The following is a 20,321-nucleotide window of genomic DNA, read 5'->3' as shown; positions in this document are numbered from 1 at the left end:
ACCTTCATTCTTGTTCACAACACATTTGTGTAAGCGATATCTTGGTAAATAAACAGATGATACCAAAGAGATTCATTTCAGTCTTTCAGTATTCTCTCAAGCCTTCACAATGAAATCTAACTTGTTAGCAAAGCATACAATATCCTTTATGTTCCAGCATACGACTCTTTGTTTGTCTCTCAGGATGTCTCCATTCACCACTCACACTGACTCAAACTTCTTGAACTATTTAGAGTCTTCTTGATGTACTCTAATTTCTCTGGCCTTTGCTTCACTTTTTCTCCTGCATAGACGGATACCACCTCCCACTGTCATTATCCTGGGTGACTTCTACACATCTTTCAAGATTAATTTCCCTCCAAAGCCTTCTCTGGCTCCCAGGGGTGAATCAGGTAACCTTCATTTGTATTATAGACATCAGCTTTTGCCTTCACTTATACTGGATTATGATTTTTGTTGTTATTTGTTTTTTTACTGTTCATTCTCCTCAATGAATACATTATCTTCCATAACTGCATCCTACCCCTGTATTACAAATATTGACTTTTTGTACATAACATGCTGAAAAAAAAACTTATTCAATGAATGAATGCATGATTACAGTAATAAATAGGTTCTGTGAAATAAGAGATAAAGAAAGTTTAGGTTCTCTGTCCAGAGAAAGCAGGCCTCATAGAGAAGGAAAAAATGAAGATATTAGTTCATGGAAAGCACTGTAATAATAGCATAAGTAAAGAAAGGGCTTATTTTATTTCTAAATAAAAAAATTATATAAGCAGGCTGGGGAAACACTCGAAAATTCAAAAGAAACATTTCTCTCAAATCTGGCTACCATCATACACATTGACTATTAGAAATTTGGCACATGTGTTTCCGGGAATTTATCTCCTATGGATACATTTTTATATGTTCTGTATCACATTGTAAATAAATTTCTTTTTTAGTTTTATTTTTAGTTGATAAATAATTGCATATATTATGGAATACAATGTGAGGTTTCAATGGAATGATCATAGTGCAGATAATGTGGTCAAGGCCAGAAATTTACCAATTGATTGCTATTTTGCCTGCTTCGAGGGAGGGAAGCCATACATGGTACTGTAAGACAAGCCTGAAGTCCATGGTGGGCTTCCTAAAAGGGCAAATGGGAGAAAATATGGTGGTAATGTTCAAGTAATGGATATACCGATAAGGGTCTGTACTAAACACCTGTGTTTTTGCCAATAGCTGTTGTTCCTGCTACCCGTGGCAGCTGGTAATGTCTTTCTATACTGGGCTGTGACTACAGCAGCTGTCAGCAACCAGTCTGATTGTTAAGTATACGAATAGCTCCCTCTATCAAATGATAATGGTACGCCTTAGAATATTCTGCCTTTCTCCTGACAGAACTGGAGTGACCAGTTCAACAGCACCGATAATGCAACCCCGGTTCACTGGTGATTGTCTCCACCTGGAGGCCCAATTGCCAACATATTGGAGACCTAAAAACATGTGCCCTTATAGACACTACCTGTTGCACCTATATCCCAGATGAAGTGAATAATGTCACAGATGTTTTACATTATTTTATCGGTCCAGATCCATGATATAACCCAATTAGGTTTCTTTGACTTATTCTCAAATTAGTTACACACCCTACCTACACATTGAAGTGTGTTTTGCTAATAGACATTATAATTGTAGTTAGCTTCTGCTCTTTATGCTGTTGTGTATACGGTGTGTGCTTTTTATGCTATTGTGGATATGGCCTGTATGTAAAAGCCATGGCTATATATTATAAACTCATATGTTTCTTCCCCTCTTACCCCACTCAGGGACTTTTGTGCAAGATTGCAGAAAGAATGTAAGAGCTGGGGGACAGGGTGGGCTGTAATGTGACAGGTCCCCAACCAGGTTACTTAAAGGTGTATGTCGGCTGGTTGCCAAAAGTGCCAAGGAAAATCATTTATATTTCAACAAATTGTGCTGAGACAATTGAACATCCATATGTGAAAGGAAGAATTTATACAGTTACCTCGTGACACACAAAACAATTAATTCAAGATAAATATAGACATAAATTCAATAGCTAAAACTACAAATTGTTTGAAAGAAAACACAAAAGAATGTCTCTATGATCTTGGGTATGAAAGCGAAGGTTTTTTTTTTTTTTTTTTTTTTTAACTACAATACCAAAACCACAATACGTAAATGAAAAATCAAAAATTGGACTTCTCAAAATTTAAAACTTTTGCTTTTCAAAAGACCCCAACAAGAAAACGAAATCAAGCCAGACTTGTAGAAAATTTTTGAAAACACTGTGTTGGATAAAAAGAGGTATACATGAAACAGAGAAAGGTTCTTACAATTCAGGAGTGAGAAGAAAAATAACCTAACTTTAAAATGTGCAAATATTTGAATAGTCATTTCACCAAAGAAGATATATGAATGGCCATGTTCAAGTAACCCACAGGAAGGCAGGGAAAGAAAGAAAAAAAGACACAAATGAGAGAACAAATAGAAAACAAAAAAATAAAATGGCAAACAAGCCATAATATATCAGTAATTACTTTAAATTCAAATGTTTCAACATCATTAGACATTAAGCATTTACAAATTAAAATTAAAATTTTACAAATTAATTTTAAGACTAATTTTTAAAAATTAACTTGTAACTTTAAAAAATTAATTTTTGAAAACAAAAAATAAACTGGCAAACAAGCCATAATATATCAGTAATTACTTTAAATACAAGTGTTTCAACATCATTAAACATTAAACATTTACAAATTAAAATTAAAATCTCACAAATCAATTTATAAAGTTTACAAATTGAAACTGTAATGAGATACTACTACACATTTATTAGACTGGTTATATTAAAAAAAAATTGGCAAGACCAACTGGTGGCAAAGAGATGAAGCAACTATGGTTTTATACGTCGCAGATGGGAACGCAAACTGGCATAGTCACTTTGGAAAATAATTTGGTAGTTTCTCATCAAGGTAAAAATACGTTTACTATATGATTTGGCAACACTACTCCAAGGTATTTATTCTAGGGAAATGAAAACTTATGTTCACACAAATACCTGGACAGGAATGTTTATAACATTGCTATTCATAATTGTCAAATACTGGAAGCAACCGAAATATCATTCAAGTGAACGGTACACCATAATACATTCATGCAATGGAATACTACCAAGCAAAAAAGGGAATGAACACACACATATGGATAAATTTTCAAGTCATTGTGCTGAGTAAAAGAAGCTAGTCTCCAAAGTTATCTAATGCATGATTTAATGAATATGACATTCTCTAAAAGACAATAATATACAGGAGAACAAATTAGTGTTTGCCCAGGGTTTGGAGTGGACAGAGGTGAAGTTACAAAGGGGTAGTACAAAGCAGTCTTTTGGAGTGATGCAGCTATTCTGTATCCTAATTGTGATGGTGGGTACACAAATCTATACCTGCGTTAAAATTTGTGGAGCTGCTCACTAAAAGGGTCATTTTTACTGTGCATTAATTTTAAAATAAAATAAACAAAGGAGAAAATGATCTAGTAACTCTACAAATTGGATCAAGCATAAGGTGGAGATCATGTCAAAATACGATACATTTTAAAATATTCCCATTACTCGGTATTTTTAAGACAATAAGTAAAAAGAAGTATATTCTGTTCTCCAAGGTAAGCAAATCCCTATGATTTGCAATAATGAAAATACTAAACCAAAGTGCTCCCTCTTGATCATAGTTTTGTTGCATTCGTGCCTATGTTTTCATTAAGGGGCTTATTGCCTTATTCAGATGTTCTGCCATTGTGTTGTGGCAAAGGCAAAGCTTCTGTGTTTGGAGGTAATCATAACAAAGCAGAATTAATAATAAATAATATGAAAAGAGATAAATTTCTGTAGTCCAATGTAATAATTTCAGGGCATACTAAAGATTCAGTGAAAATTAGGGGAAAAAAAGCATATTCATCAGAATGAGAAAATAGAAGTGAGGAAATAATTTATGTTAAAGCATACAGCATTTGACAGAGTCAATGTCTTTTCTTGCCATTAACTTCAGCTAAACAGCAATCACTTCAGGTAAATTCGATAGATTTATAAATTTTTTTGCATGTTTTATTTTAATGTTTTGCATATTTAACAACTAAAGAAAGAATCACCTATAAATCCTTAACTTTAATAGTGCTTCACAATCCATTTTGATTTATTTTGACTTTGAGGCATATATAAGTAGTATTCACATATTTGTAATCGTGTATATTTAACATATATTCCATTTTTAAATTTATATTTCTACTTAGTATTATCAATAAGGTATTTCCCATTTTCCGGAGCAATCCTTATAACTGAAATACTGATGGAATCTATGTCAAACTTCTTAGCATGATATCCATGGAGCTTCATAATCTATCTTCAATTACTTTTCTAAATGTATCTCCCTATTACATATCCTTCCTTGCAACTTTTGTAGTTTTCAAGAGTCATATTAACATGAGATTGAGATTTTCTGCTCAATATCACTGGTTATACTATTGATAAAAACACAATTTTCTACTAACAATGTTATTGCTGTTCTTAAGGTTTGAAACATTTACCTAAATAATAAATATTAGTACCAATGTCTTCAAATTCCTAACAATTATAATTTATTTTTACTTTGGAATAAGAATTAATTTTCTCTGATAGTGGAACTGAATTCTTTGACTATGTGAATTCTGAGGGATAATAAACCAATAGTTGAGAATCTGTAGCTCATTAAAGAATGTGTTCCATCTCTTCTTTAATTGATCTTCATTAATTGTGCCTCAATTACTCTAGTGTCAGGCCTTATTGCCTTTGGTGTTGGTTCTGTTATTAAAATCTGTGTTTCAAACTTCTCAGTTGGTCCCCCCTGAGTTGAATGGTGCAAACCATCCAATATCTATATAAAAATGTTAAAATATTTGAGCCCCTACGATGCCTCTTCTACCTTCCTTTTTCTAAATTTAAACTCTCATAGTTCCTTTGGCCATTCCACTGTGAAATACCATTTAGATCCCTCACAATTCTCTTTGTCACTCTCTGAACATACTCTGATCTGAGGAATGAAGCCAAATACTGAGCAACATTTATGCTCTTTGCCTTCTGACTGAGGCAGAGTTCAGTGGAGCTTACCTTGCTTTCATTGTGCACACAACCTGAGCTTCAATCTATGCTGATCACAGAGTCATGGAGTGACTAGAGTCAAACAATTAGATCCTGGGCCTCCTGCCAAACAGCTGTATTATTGGTGCATAATCTCTCTGACTCTCAGTTTTTGCGTTTGTGAAACAGAAATGATTGTCCCTATAATACAGCTTTGTAATTTGATTTAAAGGAATGATGATACCTATAAAGCACCCATAGGCTTTTGGTCATACATCAGGGCTAAGAACCTAAATTTCATGAAGTAAAAATGAAGTATTGGTATATGATTATTTATTCATTTTTTATGAGAAGTAAACTGTCTTTCAACATAGGTCAGGGGATTTTCACCTCAAATCCAATATAACACAGGAAGTACAGTATCTGGTGCCTTCTTAGTTCTGGACTATGCCATTTAGATATATAACATGCCAACTAATTGTTGCCCTTCCCTTCCTCTCCACTGGACACCTAAGGTCCTCTCTAGAGTTCTTCATTTTGGCATCCATTCATGCTTGTCTACCTGGGTCAGGGACTCTAACTACTCAAATATTCTTTCAATATTTCAATGCATGGGTCACTTTTGATGATGAATCGAGGGTATAGGACTGGGAGCCCCACCCAACCTGAAAATCAGATTGCTTCTTCTGATTTCCTTTTCATATTCTTACCTACACAATCTTAGCAATGGCTTTGGCTTCTGTAGACCATCCACACTGCTCTTGGAGACTCAGGGAAGCCTGAGCTGGGTGTGCAGAGAATGTTCTGTGGTGCATTTCTTGCTGAGGCCATAGTTTCCATTGGGGTCAAGAGCTAAAGTTGGCGACAGTAGTTCTTTTATTTTTAGTTTCTTGCTAAACAAATAAAATTTAAATTATTTTAGCAAAATTTATGAATCTTGCACTTAAATTTCAGAGCCAGAATTGTTGATGTTAAATTCTAAGGACATTTATAAAGTACTGTTTTCCATTTAGTGTTATAAGTAGCTGGATACTGAATACTTGACAATGTCAACCACTGAATGCTCCCCATACATGCAGCAAGGATGAACATGGATATGTTTGTGGGGTTTGGGAAGAGAAAGGAAGGTTCTAAGAGAACACGGGAAATCTCCCAGGGCTGTTACTGCTTGCCCCTTTGAGAGAAAGGTCCTTGGGTTTGTTTCAAAGAAATGACTTGTGGAGCCAGGTGACTCGTTAAACTGGTTGGACCCTTCTGAAAGGAGCATCTGTGTGCCATGGTGTCCTTTGGAATTCTTTCCTTCTTGTTTCATGAAAGCAAAGGAAAGTGTTCTTGGTTTCCCAGAAGAATGACTAACCTTCAGAACAATTCGCTTATTATCTTAATTGGGATCAGTGTGACAATGTCAAAATAGTTTCTAACTAAAATGACCTTTAAATCAAATTGAAAAGAAACATTGGAGTTGGAAAATAGTAAAGAAGAAAATTCTCACTTTGACATAGGGACCATTTAACTGCAGGAAAAAATAAGATGTTTCTTTCTAGAATTCTGTATACATGGAATTGTCCCTTTTAGAACATCTCAGGATACTCTTCTGGGGTATCTAAGTGTCTACCTTCCACTGAGGCAGTGAGCAACAAGGCAATAAGTCAAGTATATTAGATACTTGAGTCAATTCACTCTCCGAATACCTCACCTTCTTTTATATTCCTTAAGGGCTAACATTAAGATCCATCGTTCCTGCTGCTCTTTTGACAAGTTCCAGTGAGCAAAGGCATCTCATAGTGATTTATTTTGTTATACCCAGCCATCATTGTCCACCCTCGAGTTCTGCTCAAAGCCAAACTCCTTTACTTTTTGCACCATACATTTACCTAGGCCCCTTATAGGACTGTCTGACTCCTGGTGAAAATATGTTTTTCATTTCAAAACCACCAAAATATTTTTCTGCCATATATCAGCCTCCTCACTTCATCAGCCCTATTCAAAAGTATCTAAATTATCAAGAAGCAGTGAGATTGCAACAGCAGAATACAGGAATACCTCACTTTATTGCACTTCATTGTATTGCCCTTCACAGGTATTGCATTTATTACAAATTGAAGGTTGTAGCAACCCTGTGTCAAGCACAGCTATCACCACCATTTTTACAAAAACGTGATCACTTTGCATTTCTCTGTGATATCTTGGCAATTCTCACAATATTTCAAACTTTTTCATTATTGTTATATCTGTTACTGTGACCCATGATCAGTGATCTTTCATGTTACTATTGTTTGGGGGCACCACAAACCATGGCCATATAAGATGGCAAACTTAACTGATAAATGTTGTGTGGGTTCTGACTGCTCCACTAACCAGTCATTTCCCTGTCTCTTTTCCTCTCCTCAGGCCTGTCTATTCCCTGAGACACAATGATATTAAAATTAGTAAGCCTGAAATGGCCTCTAAGTGTTCAAGTGAAAGGAAGATTACACATCTCTCACTTTAAATCAAAAGCTAGAAATGATTAAACTTAGTGAGGAAGGCACACTGAAAGCTGAGATAGTCTGAAAGCTATGCCTCTTGTATCAGTTAGCTAGTTTATGAATGTAAAGTAAAAGTTCTTGGAAGGAAATTTAAAGTGCTACTACAGTGAACACCTGAATGATAAGAAATCAGAATAGCCTTACTGCTGATATGGAGAAAGTTTTAGTGATCTGGATAGAAGATTAAACAAGCCACAACATTCCCTTAAACCAAAGCCTAACCCAGAGCAAGGTCCTAACTCTCTTCAATTCTGTGAAGGCTAAAAGAGTTGAGGAAGCTGCAGAAGAAAAATTTGAAGCTAGCAGAGGTTGGTTCACGAGGTTGGAGGAAAGAAACTGACTTCATAACATAAAAATGCAACGTGGGAGCCAGGTGCAGTGGCGTACACCTGTAGTACTGGCTACTTGTGAGGTTGAGGTGGGAAGACCACCAGAGCCTAGGAGTTAAAGACCAGCATGGGCAACATAGTGAGACACCGTCTATAAAAAAGCCAAGATATAAGTCAAGTGTAATGTAAGACAGCCAAGTGCTGATGAATAGAAGCTGCAGAAATTTATCCAGAAGATCTCATTAAGATTATTGATGAAGGTGGCTACACTGAACAACAGATGTTTAATGTAGATAAAGCAGATTTATATTGAAAGATGTCAACTAGGACTTTCATATCTAGATAGAAGTCAATGTCTGGCTTCAAAGAACATGCTGACTCTCTTGTTAGGGGCTAATACAGCTGGTGACTTTAAGTTGAAGCCAATGAACATTTGCCATTCTGAAAATTCTATGGCCCTTAATAATTATTCTAAATCTATTTTTCTTTTCCTGTGCACTATAAGTAGAACAACAAAGCCTGAATGACAGCACATCTGTTTACAGAATGGTTTACTGAATATTTTAAGATCACTGTTGAAATCTACTGCTCAGAAAAAAATCCTTTCAAATTATTACTATTCGTGGACAACGCACCTAGTAACCCAAGGGCTCTGAAGGGGATGTAAGAGGAGATTAATGTTGTTTTCATGCCTACTAGCACAACATCCATTCTGCAGCCCATGAATCAAGGACTAATTAAGACTTTCAAGTCTTATTTCAAAAATGCATTTTGTAAAGCTACAGCTGCCATAGGAAGTGATTCCTCTGATGAATCTAGGCAAAGTAAATTGAAAACCTTATGGAAAGGATTCACAATTCCAGACGTCATTGAAAGCATGTGTGATTCAGGGATGAGGTCAAAATATCAACATTAACAGGAATTTGGAATGTTGGAATTTGGAAGAAGTTGATTCCAACCGTCATGAATGAATTTGAGGGATTCAAGACTGGAGTGGAAGAAGTAACTGAAGGTGTGGTGGAAATAGCAAGAGAACTAGAATTAGAAGTGGAGTTTTGTTTCATTCTAAATGCCTACTCCGCATATCAAGCATGTGACTGAGTGAATAAGCAATTATTTTCTTTAAAAGTTAGCTAAAGTAAACTTGTTTTTCTGGTAATAGTTGTGTTGTACACGTTCCTTCTGTTAAACATAATATTTATTTGAAATTTTCTTCCAAGTTTACCTTTTAAGTTCAGGGGTATCTGTGCTGAAAAAAATAATGAACTAGTGAGTCTCATATTGCTTCTTGAGCATCAAAGGACAACATGCAAAAATAAAGACCTTCATTCCCCGCCTCCCTCTTTTTAAAAGTTTTGCAAGTACCACAGTTCTTCACAGCTGTTTGTAATAAATGCTTGGTTAATTAAAAAAAAAAAAAAGTGGAGCTTGAAGATGTGACTGAATTGCTGCTATCTCATGAGAAATTTGAGAGAGTAATTTTAAGTATGTAGACACTAATAATAAACATTGGGTTTATACTTGCATGTTTTTGTTTTTCTTATTAAATATTTTAGTAATTCTAGTTTTATTATAATTCTAAACAGTGATTCCCTGAAAGCTTGAGGAAAAAATGTTTCTTCATTTAGATAGCTTGAAAAACACTAGGTGTGACCTTTGAAACCAAGAAACCTGGATTTAGATGAGTACTTGCTTCTTTTGGATGAGCAAAGGAAGTGGTTTCTTGAGACAGAAACTACTCCTGGTGAAGATGCTGTAAACATTGTTGAAATGACAACAAAAGATTTAGAATATTACATCAACTCAGTTGAGAAAGCAGTAGCAGGGTTTGAGAGGACTGACTTCAATTTTGAAAGTTCTACTGTGGGTAAAATGCTTTAGAATAGCATCATATGTTACAGAGAAATCTTTCATGAAAGGAAGAATTGATCAATGTTGCAAACTTCCTTGTCTTACTTTTAAAAAGTGTCACAGCTACACCAAACTTCACCAACAACCACCTTGATCAGTCAGCAGCCATCAACATCAAGGCAAGACCCTCCATCAGAAAAAAAGACTCACTAAGGGCTCACACTTAAAAGAATGTGGTATAGCGCAGACATAACTTTTATATGCACTGGAAAACCCCCAAATTCATGTGACTTGCTTTACTGTGATATTCACTTTATTGCTATTGTGTGAAACTAAACCCATATATCTCTGAGGTATGCCTGTAAGAAGGAGTAGGTTCCTCACCCCCAGAGCTGTGTTATGTCAGTATATCTGCATCCTACTCAATTCTTCTTCAATGCTAAATTGAATTATTGGTCTTTTTGGACATTGGCAGTAGCTGGTGCTCCATAAGGCATGTTAAGAGAAAGTCCATCGTTCCTTTGGTCGTTGATTTTAGTCAACCCATCAACCAACCTAAGTTGAGTCCCTCCTCTCCAAAACACAAAACAAAATAAAACAAACCTCAACCCAGATGGGATTTATCACATAGTATGATCAGGAGTACAATGAAGGCAGGTAGGAACTGCTTTGGAAATATAGGGAAAAGGATAACTAATTTTGCATGCAAGGGTTAGTCAGAGAAGGAAGCATAAATAAATGGTACTAACAACAGTTATACTCCAAAGAATCCTGATAGAATCTTTTTGCATTTAGACAAAAAACTATTGGAATGGAAACTTGGCTTGCATTGGAGACCAGAAGCAATGCCACCAGGGCATTAATTTCATCTCTGTAGACAAAACAGTATTCTTAGCTAAGGATGTCAGATAGTGGGGAGAAAACTATGCAAATAGAAACAAAGCACAATACCCTGTTACTCAAAATGTAGTTCAATATTTTGGAATAGTTTCAGTAGGGATGGTATCAGCTCTTCCTTGTACATCTGGTAGAATCTGACTGTGAATCTGTCTTGTCCTGGGCTTTTTTTGGTTGGTAGGCTATTTATCACTGCTTCAATTTCAGAACTCTTTATTGATCTGTTCAGGGATTCAGTTTCTTCCTGGTTCAGTCTTGGGTGGCTGTATGTGTCCAGGAATTTATCCATTTCTTCTAGATTTTCTAGTTTACATGCATAGAGTTGTTTGTAATATTCTCTGTTGGCTGTTTGTATTTCTGTGGGGTCGGTGGTAATATTCCCCTTATCATTTGTGATTGTGTTTATTTGAATCTTCTCTCTTTTATTCTTTATTAGCCTAGCTAGCAGTGTATCTGTTTTATTAATTTTTTGAAAAAATCAGGTCCTGGATTTGTTGATCTTTTGAATGTTTTTTTGGTGTCTCAACCTCTTTCAGTTCAGCTCTGATTTTATTTTTTGTCCTCTGCTAGCTTTGAGGCTGATTTTCTCTTGGTTCTCTAGTTCTTTTAGTTGTGATATTAGGTTGTTAATTTGAGGTCTTTCTAGCTTTTTGATGTGGGCATTTAGTGCTATGACTATCCCTCTTAACACTGCCTTAGCTGTGTCCCAGAGATTCTGTTATGTTGTATCTTTGTTCTAATTAGTTTCTAAGAACCTCTTTATTTCTTCCTTAATTTTATTATTTGCCCAAAAGTCATTCAGGAGCAAGTTATTCAATTTCCATGTAATTATATGGTTTTGAGTGATTTTCTTAGTCTTGAAATCTATTTTTCTTGTGCTATGGTTCAAGAGATTGGTTGTTATGATTTCAGTTGTTTTACATTTGCTAAGGAGTGTTTTATATCTGATTACATGATCAATTTTAGAGTATGTATCATGTGATGATGAGAAGAATGTATATTCTGTTGTTTTGAGGTGCAGGGTTCTATAGATGTTTCTCAGGACCGTTTGATCCAGTGCTGAGTTCAGGTCCTGAATATCTTTGTTAATTTGTTGCCTTGATGATCTGTTTAATGCTGTCACTGAGGTGGTGAAGACTCACTATTATTGTGTGAAATCTAAGTCTGTTTGAAAGTCTCTAAGAACTTCCTTTATGAATCTGGGCACTCCTGTGTTGGTGCATATATATTTAGGATAGTTAAATCTTCTTTTTGAATTGAACTTTCATCATTGTGTAATGACCTTCTTTGTCTCTTCTGATCCTTGTTGGTTTAAAGTTTATTTAGTCTGTAATTAGGATTGTAACCCCTGCTTTTTTCTTTCTTCCTTGGTAGATTTTTCTCCATTTCTTTGTTTTGAACCTGTGGGTGTCAGATGGGTCTCTTGAAGACAGCATACCAAAGTGTCTTGGGGTTTTGTTTGTTTGTTTTGAGACATAGTCTCGCTCTGTCGCTCAAGAGTGCAGTGGCACGCATCACCATGCCCAGCTAATTTTTTGTAGTTTTAGTAGAGACGGGGTTTCACCATGTTGGCCAGGATGGTCTCAATATCTTAACCTTGTGATTCGCCCACCTTGGCCTCCTAAAGTGCTGGGATTACAGGCATGAGCCACTGCACCCAGCCAGGTCTTGGTTTTTTATCCAGCTTGCCACTCTGTGGCTTTTAACCGGGGAATTTAGCCCATTTACCTTCAGGGTTAGTATTGTTATGTGTGAATTTGATTCTGCCACCATTATGTTAGCTGTTATTATGCCAACTTGTTTGTGTGGTTGCTTTATAGTGTCACTGGTCTTTGTACTTAAGTGTGTTTTTGTAGTGGCTGGTAACAGTCCTTTTCCATATTTAGCACTTCTTTCAGGAGCTCTTGTAAGGCAGGTCTAATGGCAATTAATACCCTCAACATTTGCTTCTCTGAAAAGGATCTTATTTCTCCTTCATTTTTGAAGATTACTTTGGCCAGATATGAAATTCTGGGTTGGAATTTCTTTTCTTTAAGAAGGTTGAACATAGACCCCCAATTTCTTCTGTCTTGTGGGGTTTCTGCTGAGAGTTCTGCTGTTAGTCTAATGGGCTTCCTTTTGTAGATGACCTAACCTTTCACCCTAGAAGCACTTAACATTTTATTTTCTTTCATTTCAACTGTGGAGAATCTAATGATTATGGGTCTCGAGGATGATCTCTCTGACAAGTATCTTACTGGGGTTCTCTGCATTTCCTGGATTTAAACATTGGCCTCTCTAGCTACATTGGGGAAGTTCTCATGGATGATATCCTGAAATATGTTTTCCAAGTTGCTTACACCCTCCTCATCTCTTTCAGGAACACCAGTGAGTCATAGATTTGGTCTCTTTACATGATCCCATATTTCTTGGAGGTTTTATTCATTTCTTTTCATTCTTCTTTCTCTATTCTTGTGTGACAGTCTTATTTCAGAAAGCCAGTCTTCAAGCTCTGAGATTCTTTTATCCACTTGGTCTACTTCTGCTATTAATAATGTTATTACATCATAAAATTCTTGCAGTGTGTTTTTTAGCTCTATCAGGTTGGTTATATTCTTTTCTATACTGGCTATTTTGTCTACCAGCTTTTGCATCATTTTATTGTGATTCTTAGCTTCTGTGGATTCGAGTTTCAATGTACTCCTGTATCTCAATGATCTTCATTCCTATCCATATTCTGTATTCTATTTCTGTCATTTCAGCTATCTCAGCCCAGTTCATATCCCTTGCTGGAAAGAAGGTTTGGTCATTTGGAGGAAAGAAGGCACTCTGGCTTTTTGAGTTGTCAGGTTTTTTTGTTTTTTTTTTTTTTTGTCATCTTTGTGGGATAATGTTTCTTCAATCCTTGAAATTGCTGACCTTCAGATGGGTTTTTTCTTTTATTCTATTTGATGACCTTGAGGGTTTGATGGTGTTATAAGGTGGATTCAGCCAAGTGGCTTCATTCCTCAAAGGTTTTAGGGGGCCATGGCTCAGCTCCCAAATCCTTGACTGCATGCTTTAGCTCCAGGGTATATGTATTGTGCCGTGGCTTTGTTCTCTGGCTCCTTAAGCTTAGGGATCAACTTCACTGTGGGGGAAGGTGCTCCCAGACCACTGGTCACTACACTCCAATGGGTGGTGTCACCCAATTGTTTCTTAGTGCAGTGACATCAGGATCTATCCTCATTTGCACATGCCAGCAGCAGCTGCAGCAGCAGTGGCAGCATGGCAGGGTGAATGCTCATTGGCTATGGCAGTGTGCTAGGGGGTGCCAGGGTATCTGCCTTTGTGGGGGCATTCACCACAGTGGTGGCAGCCATGCAGCTCTGGGGGATGGGGGCCCATGCTGGTGACTGTGCATGCATTCATGCTGGTGGTGGTGTTGTCACAGGGTTGGGGCACTAGCAGATACAGGTCTATGCATGCTTTCTGTGCACCACAGGCAGGGGTGGTCACTCAGGACAGGGAAGTGTCTGCTGTTCTCTATGCCTAATTTCATTAAAAGTAATGGCAAAAACTGCAATTATTTTTGCACCAACCTAATATTTTTAAAGTGTATGTAACATGAAGGCTTTCCAGAGAAACAGAAGCTAAAAAAATTAATCACCAGTAGACCAACATTCCAATAAGTGAAAGGATGCCCTTCAGGCAACAGGCAAATAATGTAAGAAGGAAATATGCATCTACACAGAGAAAGAAGAGAACTGGAGAAAATAAATGAGTAAACATATAACATTTTCAAATTCTATATTCATTAACTTCCCCTGCCTTTGTCTGTTTTGTTATTCTTTTATGCATTTTAATGAAAAATATATTTTAGACCCTATTTACATTTATTGTGTTATGCTGTCAATATCCATTTATATTTACTCATACATTCACCATTTTCTTTATCATTTCTTGCATTTTCATGTTTTTATATGGCATCAATTTCCATCTGTCTAAAATACTTTCTGTGATTTTCTTTTAGTTCAGGTCTACTGGTAGTAAATTCTCTTAAGTTTTTATTTATTCTAATTTTTAAAATTTCAACTTTATAAGGATATTTTTACTACATATATAACCTGAATTAGCAATAATTTCTTTCACCATTTAAGAACGTTATTACACTGTCTTTTGAATTCCATAATTTCTTTGGTTAAATTAGTGTTACTATTATTGAAGTGACAATGGTTGTGTGTTATTTTATTCCTCCAGCAGCTTTTTAGATTTTCCTTTAAAAATGTTTTTCATGTATTTTGCTATTATATGCCAAGGACTTTTTAAATTTATACAATTATACATTTGTAAGGCTTATTGACTTATGAATTGATTTCATTACTTATGTCCCTTTTTCTCTCATCTTCTCCTCAGAGATTCCTATTACATGCAAGTTACACTATTTCACCCTGTTCCTGTGTCTTGTGTTTGCCATACTCTTTTCTCTACAAGTGTCAGCCTTAATATTTTCTATTGACCTATCTACTAGTTTACTAACACTTTATTCTGCTCATCTACTATGCAGTTAAGCCCACATTTAGCACTTTATTTCATTTTTCAGTTCTAAAATTTCCATTTGACTTTTTCTATGGATTCATATTTTCATCAACGTTTTTCTTTTTCATTTAATAGATAATAACTGTGCAATGTTTTTATTGTCTTTTTCTCTTGGTCATGTTTTTTCTTGTATTGGTTTCTCTCACTGTGTAATGAATTATGACAATCTTAGTAGTTTAAAATAACACATAGTTATCATGGGTAATGAGTATAATGTATAATGTATAATGACAAGTACACACCATTGTAGTATTATGCAGAGTAGCTTCACTGCCCTAAAAATCCTCTTTGCTCTGCCTATTTGTCCCTCCTTTCTCCATAACCTTTGGCAATCACTGATCTTTTTTCTGTCTCCATACTTTTGCCTTTTCTAGAATGCCATATAGTTAGAATCATACTATGTAGCCTTTTCAGATTAGCTTCTTTTACTTAGCAATATGCATTTATGTTTCCTCCATGTGTTTTCATGGCTTGATAGCTCATTTCTTTTTGGCACTGAATAATCCATTGTCGGATGTACCAGTTTATTTATCTATTCACCTACTGAAGGACATCTTGGTAGTATCCAACTTTTGGCAACTATAAATAAAGCTGCTATAAGTCTTCATGTCCAGATTTGTATATGAACATAAGTATTTTTCTCATTGGGTAAATACCACAGAGTGCAGTTGCTGGAATGTATGCTAAGAGCATATTTAGTTTTTGCATTCTCATCAGCAATGAATAAGAGTTCCTGTTGTTCCATATCCTCAGCAGCATTTAATGTTGTCAGATGTCCTGGATACTGGCGATTCTAATAGATGTATATCTCATTGTTGTTGTAATTATCAATTCCTTAAAGACATAATATGGAGTATCTTTTCTTTTTTTTCTTTTTTTAAAATTATACATTAAGTTCTGGGTAACATGTACAGAACATGCAGTTTTGTTACATAGGTATACACATGCCATGGTGGTTTGCTGCACCAATCAACTCATCACCTATATTAGGTATTTTTCCTAATGTTATCTCTCCCGTAGCCCACCACCCCCCACATGCCCTGGCGTGTGATGTCCCCCTCCCTGTGTCCATGTGTTCTCATTTTTCAACTCCCACTTATGAGTGAGAACATGTGGTGTTTGGTTTTCTGATCTTGTGATAGTTTGCTGAGAATGATGGTTTCCAGGTTCATCCATGTCCCTGCAAAGGACATGAACTCATCCTTTTTTATGGCTGCATAGTATTCCATGGTGTATATGTGCCACATTTTCTTTATCCAGTCTATCATTGATGAATATTTGGGTTGGTTCCAAGTCTTTGCTATTGTGAATAGTGCCACAATAAACATACGTGTACATGTGTCTTTGTAGTAGAATGATTTACAATCCTTTGGGTATATACCCAGTAATGGGATTCCTGGGTCAAATGGTATTTCTAGTTCTAGATCCTTGAGGAATCGCCACACTGTCTTCCACAATGGTTGAACTAATTTACACTCCCACAAACAGTGTAAAAGCGTTCCTGTTTTTCCACCCCTCCAGCATCTGTTGTTTCCTGACTTTTTAGTGTGTTTCTTGACTTTTTAAAGATCACCATTCTAACTGGCATGAGATGATATCTCATTGTGGTTTTGATTTCCATTTCTCTAATGATCAGTGATGATGAGCATTTTTTCATATGTCTGTTGGCTGCATAAATGTATTCTTTTGAGAAGTGTCTGTTCATATCCTTTGCCCATTTTTTGATGAGGTTGTTTACTTTTTTCTTGTAAATTTGTTTAAGTTCTTTGTAGATTGTGGATATTAGCCTTTTGTCAGATGGATAGATTGCAAAAATTTTCTTCCATTCTGCAGGTTGCCTGTTCACTCTGATGGTAGTTTCTTTTGCTGTGCAGAAGCTCTTTAATTAGATCCCATTTGTCAATTTTGGCTTTTGTTGCCATTGCTTTTGGTGTTTTAGACATGAAGTCCCACGCCTATGTCCTGAATGGTATTGCCCAGGTTTTCTTCTAGGGTTTTTATGGTCCTAGGTCTTACGTTTAAGTCTTTGATACATCTTGAGTTGATTTTTGTATAAGATATAAGGAAGGGGTCCAGTTTCAGTTTTCTATATATGGCTAGCCAGTTTTCCCAACACCATTTATTAAATAGGGAATCTTTTCCCCATTGCTTGTGTGTGTCAGGTTTGTCAAAGATCAGATGGTGGTAGACCTGTGGTGTTATTTTTGGGGCCTTTGTTCTGGTCCATTGGTCTATATATCTGTTTTGGTATCAGTACCATGCTGTTTTAGTTACTGTAGCCTTGTAGTAAATTTTGAAGTCAGGTAGCGTGATGCCTCCAGCTTTGTTCTTCTTGCTCAGGATTGTCTTGGAAATGCAGGTGCTTTTTTGGTTCCATATGAAGTTTAAAGTGGTTTTTTCCAATTCTGTGAAGAAAGTCAGTGGAAGCTTGATGGGGATAGCATAAATCTGTAAATTACTTTGGGCTGTAAGGCCGTTTTGATGATATTGATTCTTCCTATCCATTAGCATGGAATGTTTTTCCATTTGTTTGTGTCCTCTCTTATTTCCTTGAGGAGTGGTTTGTAGTTCTCCTTGAAGAGGTCCTTCACATCCTTTGTAAGTTGTATTCCTAAGTATTTTATTCTCTTAGTAGCAATTGTGAATGGGAGTTCACTCATGATTTGGATCTCTGTCTTTCTGTTATTTGTGTATAGGAATGCTTGTGACTTTTGCACATTGGTTTTGTATCCTGAGACTTTGCTGAAGTTACTTATCAGCTTAAGGAGATTTTGGGCTGAGATGATGGGGTTTTCTAAATATACAATCATGTCATCTGCAAACAGAGACAATCTGACTTCCTCTCTTCCTATTTGAATACGCTTTATTGCTTTATCTTTCCTGACTGCCCTGGCCAGAACTTCCAATACTATGCTAAATAGGAGTGGTGAGAGAGGGCATCCTTGTCTTGTGCCAGTTTTCAAAGGGAATGCTTTCAATTTTTGCCCATTCAGTATGATATTGGCTGTGGGCTTGTCATAAATAGCTCTTATTATTTTGAGATACATTCCATCGATACCTAGTTTATTGAGAGTTTTTAGCCTGAAAGGCTGTTGAATTTTGTTGAAGGCCCTTTCTGCATCTATTGAGATAATCATGTGGTTTTTGTCGTTGGTTCTGTTTATGTGATGGATTACATTTATTGACTTCCTTATGTTGAACCAGCCTTGCATTCCAGGGATGAAGCCAACTTGATAGTGGTGGATAAGCTTTTTGATGTGCTGCTGGATTTGGTTTGCCTGTATTTTATTGAGGATTTTTGTATCAATGTTCATCAGGGATATTGGCCTAAAATTCTCTTTTCTTGTTGCATCTCTGCCAGGCATAGAGGTGTTTATAGTATTATCTGATGGTAGTTTGTATTTCTGTGGGATTGGTGGTGATATCCCCTTTATCATTTTTATTGCATCTGTTTGATTCTTCTCTCTTTTCTTCTTTATTAGTCTTGCTAGTGGTCTATCTATTTTGTAGATCTTTTCAAAAAACCAGCTCCTGGATTCAGTGATTTTTTTGAAGGTTTTTTTTGTGTCTCTATCTCTTTCAGTTCTGCTCTGATCTTAGTTATTTCTTGCCTTCTGCTAGCTTTTGAATTTGTTTGCTCTTGCTTCTCTAGTTCTTTTAATTGTGATGTTAGGGTTTCAATTTTAGATCTTTCCTCCTTTCTCTTGTGGGCATTTAGTGCTATAAATTTCCCTCTACACACTGCTTTAAATGTGTCCCAGAGATTCTGGTACATTGCATCTTTGTTCTCATTGGTTTCAAAGAGCATCTTTATTTCTGCCTTCATTTCGTTATTTATCCAATAGTCATTCAGGAGCAGTTGTAGTTGTGTGGTTTTGAGTGAGGTTCTTAATCCTGAGTTCTAAGTTGACTGCACTGTGGTCTGAGAGACAGTTTGTTGTGATTTCTGTTCTTTTATATTTGCTAAGGAGTGTTTCACTTCCAATTATGTGGTCAATTTTAGAATAAGTGTGATGTGGTGCTGAGAAGAATGTATATTCTGTTGATTTTGGGTGGAGAGTTCTGCAGATGTCTATTAGGTCTGCTTGGTCCAGAGCTGAGCTCACATCCTGGATATGCTTGTTAATTTTCTGTCTCATTGATCTGTCTAATATTGACAGTGGGGTGTTAAAGTCTAATGTGGAGTATCTTTTCATATGCTTACTTGCCATCTCTTCTTTAATGAGGTGTGTCTGTTCAGGTCTTTGGCCCATTTTTTATCAGGTTTTTTTTTCTTTTAACTTTTACTTTTATTTCAGTCTCAGAGGTACATGTGCAGATTTGTTACATGGTAAATTGTGTGTCACAGGAATTTGATGAACAGATTGTTTCATCACCTAGGTAGTAAGCACAGTATTCAACAGGTAGTTTTTTTCTTTTCTCCTCCCACCCTTCACCCTCAAGTAGGCCCCAGTGTCTGTTGTCTGTTGTTTCCTTCTTTGTGTCCATGTGTACTCAATGTTTCACTCTCATTTATAAGTGAGAGCATGCAGTATTTGGTTTTCTGTTCCTTTGCTAGTTCACTTGGGATAATGGTCTCCAGCTCCATTCAAATTGCTGCAAAGGACCTGATCTCATTCATCTTCACAGCTGCATAGTATTCCATGGTGTATTTGTACCACGTTTTCTTTATACAGTCTACCATTGATGGTCATTTAGGTTGATTTCATGTCTTTGCTATTGTGAATAGTGCTGTGATGAACATATATATGCATGTGCCTTTATGGCAGAACAATTTATATCCCTTTGGGAATACCCAATAATTGGATTCATGCCTAGATTTTTGAGGGTTTTTATCATGGAGGGATGCCAAATTCTATCAAGTGCTTTTTATGTTTCTACTGAGATGATCATATGGGTTTTTTGCTTAATTCTGCTTATGTGATGTATCATATATATGGATTTGCATATGTTGAATCACCCTTGCATTCCTGGTATAAAATCCACTTGATCATGTGTATTATTTTTTGATATGCTGTTGGATATGGTTTGCTAGTGGTT

The 20,321-nt window shown here is 36.2% G+C and overlaps 1 long non-coding RNA gene across 2 annotated transcripts in view; it reads left to right on the top strand.

The window, feature by feature from the left end:
- Positions 1-20,321, top strand: part of LOC129048701 (uncharacterized) — a 196,960-nt gene that overhangs the window by 122,978 nt on the left and 53,661 nt on the right. The gene's annotated exons all lie outside the window — the stretch shown is intronic.

The sequence above is a fragment of the Pongo abelii genome, chromosome 9 (assembly GCF_028885655.2).
Source record: "Pongo abelii isolate AG06213 chromosome 9, NHGRI_mPonAbe1-v2.0_pri, whole genome shotgun sequence".
Classification (NCBI taxonomy): Eukaryota; Metazoa; Chordata; class Mammalia; order Primates; family Hominidae; genus Pongo; species Pongo abelii.
The sequence above is the reverse complement of the archived record's forward strand: the minus strand, read 5'-3'. Positions and strand labels throughout refer to the sequence as shown.